The following is a 5,812-nucleotide window of genomic DNA, read 5'->3' as shown; positions in this document are numbered from 1 at the left end:
AATTGTGGGATATAGGAGTGCCTGGGTATCTCAATCAGTTAAGCATCTGCTTTCAGCTCAGGTCATGAACTTAGGGTCCTGGGATCGAGCCCCACATCAGGCTCCCTGCTCAGTGGAGAGCCTGCTAGCCTGCTTTTCCATCTCCCTCTGCCCCTCCTCCCCATGTGCGCGCTCTCTCTCTCTCTCTCTCAAATAAATAAAGTTTTTTTTAAAAAAAAACTATACTGTGAGCTATAGTTATGAAAGGATAGTTAACAAAAGATATTAAAAAGATCCAAATTAAAGTTCTCAAATGAAAAATGCAATGTACAAAATGAAAAATGTACGACATGAGGTTGCCCGCAGTTGGTACACTGCAGACAAAAGTGCACAAACTATCAGGGGGCCATAGGACAACATGAAGCAACCTAATACACGTATAATCAGAGTCCCAGGAAAAGGAGAAAAGCAAAGGAATAAAGAAGATGCCTGGGTGGTTCAGTTAGTGAAGCTTATGCCTTTGGCTCAGGTCATGATCTCAAGGTCCTGGAATCGAGTCCCACATCAGTCTACATGCTCAACAGAAGCATCTGCTTCTTCCCCTCTCTCTGCCCCTCTCCCCTACTTGTTCTCTCACTCTCTCTCTTTTACTCTCTACCTAATAAATATAAATAAAATCTTTTTTTTCAAAAAATAAAGGAATAAAGAAAAAATATTTGAAGAAATAATGACTAAAACTTTTCAAACTATGATGAAATTATAAACACACAGACCCAAGAAATTCAGAAAATCCTAAGAAGAAAAATGAAGACAATTATACCAGCACATGCCATAATCACATTATTTAACACTTAGTAATAAAGAGAAAAATCTTTGTAAAAACCATAGAAGAAAAGGACATATTACCTACAAAGGAAAAAGATATCTCATTGTGGTTTTGATTTGTATTTCCCTGATGGCAAGTGATGCGGAGCATTTTCTCATGTGCTTGTTGGCCATGTCTATGTCTTCCTCTGTGAAATTTCTGTTCACATCTTTTGTCCATTTCATGATTGGATTGTTTGTTTCTTTGCTGTTGAGTTTAATAAGTTCTTTATAGATCTTGGATACTAGCCCTTTATCTGATATGTCATTTGCAAATATCTTCTCCCATTCTGGAGGTTGTCTTGTAGTTTTGTGGACTGTTTCTTTTGCTGTGCAGAAGCTTTTTGTCTTGATTAAGTCCCAATAATTCATTTTTGCTGTTGTTTCTCTTGCCTTCATAGATGTATCTTGCAAGAAGTTGCTGTGGTCAAGTTCAAAAAGGGTGTTGCCTATGTTCTCCTCTAGGATTTTGATGAATTATTGTCTCACATTTAGATCTTTCGTCCATTATGAGTTTATCTTTGTGTCTGGTATAAGAGAATGGTCTAGTTTCATTCTTCTGCAGGTGGCTGTCCAATTTTCCCAGCACCATTTATTGAAGAGACTGTCCTTTTTCCAGTGGATAGTCTTTCCTGCTTTGTCGAAGATTAGTTGACCTTAGAGTTGAGGGCCCATTTCTGGATTCTCTATTCTGGTCTCATTCATTTGGGGAATATAAAAAATAGTGAAAGGGAATAAAGGGGAAAAGAGAGAAAATGAGTGGGAAATATCAGTGAGGGTGACAGAACAGGAGAGACTCCTAACTCTGGGAAATGAACAAGGGGTAGTGGAAAGGGAGGTGGGGGGGGTGACTGGGTGATGGGCACTGAGGGGGGGGCACCTGATGGGATGAGCACTGGGTGTTATGCTATATGTTGGCAAATCAAACTCCAATAAAAAATATATACAAAAAAAAAAGAAAAAGAAAAAGATAATACTTACAGACTTCGTGTTAGAAACAGTGTAATCCAAAAGTGAAACAATAGCTTTAAAGTCCTGGGAAGTGGAGTTGGAAGGGGCTCTAACAATCTAAAATTCTATACTCAGACAAAATGCCTTTCAAAAATGGGCACAAAATAAAGATTTTCTTAGGCATACAAAATCCATAAGGATGCATCACCTGAATACTGTATTATAGGAAATGTGAAGCAAAGTCCCTCAGGCAGAAAGAGGATAAGAGCTAGAAATTTGAATCAATTTAAAGGAATAAAAAGTGACAAATGCAAAATATATGGTTCAGTATAATTATTTATCATTATTTTAACTCTCTATTTTAATTGGTAATTTAAAGCAAAAATCATTTTCAAATGTCATGTTCAGCTTACAGCATATGTAGAAGTAAAATATATGATAATAATTCTAAGATAGGAAAGGAAAACATGGAAATATAGTCTTGTAAAATTCCTATACTTGTAAAAATGGCATAATACTACTTGTCATAAGCTAAAGATAGACATTATAAACCATAAAGCAATCACTAGCAATACTTAAAAGAGGTGTAACTAACAGGCCAATAAAAAAGATAAAATGAGGGCACTTGGGTGGCTCAGGGGTTGAGCATATGCCTTGGGCTCAGGTCATGATCCCAGGTTCCTGGGATAGAGCCCTGCATCAGGCTCCCTGCTCAGCAGGGAGTCAGCTTCTCCCTCTGCCTCTCTCTGTGTGTCTCTCATGAATAAATAAATAAAATCTTAAAAAAACAAAAAGACAAAATGGAGGGGCACCTGGGTGGCTCGGTTGGTTAAGCATCTGACTTCAACTCAGTTCCTGATCTCAGGGTCCTGGGATCAAGCCCTGCATAAAAAGGGGGGGCGGGGTTCCCGACTCAGCAGGGAGTCTGCTAGTCTCTCCTCCTCTGCCTTTCTCCCCACTCATGCTTTTTCTCACACATAAATAAGTAAAATCTTTGTAAAAAAAATTTTAAAGATAAAATGGAATCATAAAAAAATATGCAATTAACCCAAAATAAAACAGAAAAGAGGAGAAGCAGATGGGACAAACAAAATAGACAGCAATCATATCAATAATCACATTAAATGTAAATGAACTAAATATAACAAGGAAAGGTAGAGGTTACCAGATTGGAAAACAAACACAAAACTAAAAAGAAAGAAAATTGGGATCCCTGGGTGGCGCAGCGGTTTGGCGCCTGCCTTTGGCCCAGGGCGCGATCCTGGAGACCCGGAATCGAATCCCACGTCGGGCTCCCGGTGCATGGAGCCTGTTTCTCCCTCTGCCTATGTCTCTGCCTCTCTCTCTCTCTCTCTCTCTCTCTGTGACTATCATAAATAAATAAAATAAAAAAAGAAAGAAAATCAGTTGCTAACTACATGAAATAAAATTTAAATATAAAAATACAAATAGTTTGAAAGTAAAAGGATAGAGTAAGACATATCATTCTAGTATTAAAGAAAACGGAAGTGACTGTCTCAATATCAGACAAAGTAGATTGCTGATAAGTAATATGACAAGAGAAAAAGAGAGTTGTTTCATAATAAGAAAGCAGTTACTTTATCAGGAGTACATATCTGAAATGTTTATGCAGCTAGAAATAGAGATTGATAACATATGAAGCAAAAACTCAGAGAACTGAGAGGAGAAATAGGTAAATCCACAAATATAGTCAGATATTTCAACACCTCTTTCAATAAATGATGGAACAAGTACACGCACAAAAAGAAAAATTAGTAAGGATTTAGAAGACAACATTATCAGACAACTTTACTGAATTGTCACTTATAGAACACTCTTCTTAGAAACAGCAAAATACACTTTCCAAGTGCACCCAGAATATTTACCAAGGCCAACCATATTCTAAGCCATAAGACAAGTCTCAACAAATTTAAAAATATGTTAATCATACAAGGAATGTTCTCTGACTATAACAAAATTAGATTAAATAAAGGTAACAAAAAGACCTTTGCAAAGTTTCCCCATATTCAGAAACTAAACAATGCACTTTTAAATAAGCCATGGGTCAAAGAAGGAATCAATAGAAAATTAGGAAATCTTTTCAGTGGAACAAAAATGAAAAAATGTATCAAAATGTGTAGGGGTAAGGCTAGAATAATAAAATGTGTAGTGCTAAGTGCTTGTATTAGAAAAGAAGAAAAGTCTTAAATCAACTCTCCTGATGTCTACTTTCAGAAACAAGGAAAAGAGCAGCTAATGCAAATTAATAACAATAATAATAAAAGAGCAGATATCAATGAAACAAAAAATAGAAAAATAGCATAAAAATTTATTAAATCAAAAGTAACTTATTTGAAATGATAAGCAAATTTGATAAACATCCAGAGAAAAAAAGTGAGGAAATATAAACCAATATTAGAAATTAGACAGGGGGGATCCCTGGGTGGCGCAGCGGTTTGGTGCCTGCCTTTGGCCCAGGGCGTGATCCTGGAGACCCGGGATCGAATCCCACATCGGGCTCCCGGTGCATGGAGCCTGCTTCTCCCTCTGCCTGTGTCTCTGCCTCTCTCTCTCTCTCTCTCTGTGACTATCATAAATAAATAAAAATTAAAAAAAAAAAAAAAAAAAAAAAAAAAAAAGAAATTAGACAGGGGACATCACTATAGGTCCTGCAAAATAATAAGAGAATATTCACTGGCAAATACTAGCAAGCAAGAAAATAATTTTAGGCTGTAAATTCTTCCTATTCATGACTAGATACAACATAATCACAATCAAACTCCTAGTAGGTCATTATATACAAATTGATAAGCTGTATCTGAAATTCATATGGAAATTCCAAGGATGTAGAATAATACCCTGGTTATTCTTCAGACCACATAAATCTTTCACCTCTTAACTAAAGTTTTGAAACAAAAAGAACAAAATTGGAATTTTTTAACTACTTTTAGACTAAGTATAAATCTATAGTAATCAAGCCAGTACAGTATTTGTATCGACAGACAAACAGATCAAAAAGAGAGTTCGACAAAGGCATAGATGGTCTACTATCACATAATTATAAAAATTAACTCAAAATGAGTTATAGAACTAGATATAAAAGTCCAAACTATAAAACTTCCAGAAAACAAAGGAGAAAATCACAGTGACCTTGGATTTGGCAAAGACTTTTTAAATAAGCATAAAAGACATCATCTATAATAATAGATACCTAAAATATATAATATATATTTATAATTTATAACCTATATGTTGGGCTCCTTACAAATAAAAAAACTATTGTTTTTAAAAGACACTATAAGAAAATATAAAGCAAACCACAGACTAGGAGACAAGATCTGTAAACCTTATATCCAATAAAGGACTGGGATCTATATAAAGAACTCTTTCAACTCAATATTAAAAATACAAACAACCCTGTTCTTTAAATGGGAAAAAGATTTGACAGATACAACATTAAGGAAGATACATGAATGACCAATAAAAAGCTGAAAATGCAAGTTAAAATCACAGTGAGAAAACAACTACACAACCACTAAAATGACTCTAAGAATTTTTAAACTCACCACACCAAGTATTAGCAAGTAGAAGAACTGAAACTTTCATATCCTGCTGATGAGAATTCAGGAAAGTAAAATCGTATAATCACCTTGGAAAACATTTTGGCAGTTCCTTAAATAGTTAAACATTCATTACCCAGGCATTCTACTCCTAGACATTTTTCTAAGAGAAACAGAATCATACCCACACAAAAACTTGTACATGAATGTTCACAGTACTTTTATTTGTAATAGCCCAAACCAGAAACAACTGAAATGTCTATCAACAGTTGAATGGATAAATACATTGTGGTATAGCCATACAATAGAATTCTACTCAGCAACAAAAAGGGACTAACTCTTGATATACACAACAATATGAATGGTTAAAGCTCAAAATAATGTCGAGCTGAATAAAGCCAATCACAGAAGTGCATGCTCTACGATTCCATTTATATAAAACTCTAGAATGCCAACCA

The sequence above is a fragment of the Canis lupus genome, chromosome 38 (genome assembly GCF_011100685.1).
Source record: "Canis lupus familiaris isolate Mischka breed German Shepherd chromosome 38, alternate assembly UU_Cfam_GSD_1.0, whole genome shotgun sequence".
NCBI lineage: Eukaryota > Metazoa > Chordata > Mammalia > Carnivora > Canidae > Canis > Canis lupus.
This window is presented reverse-complemented; position numbering follows the sequence as displayed.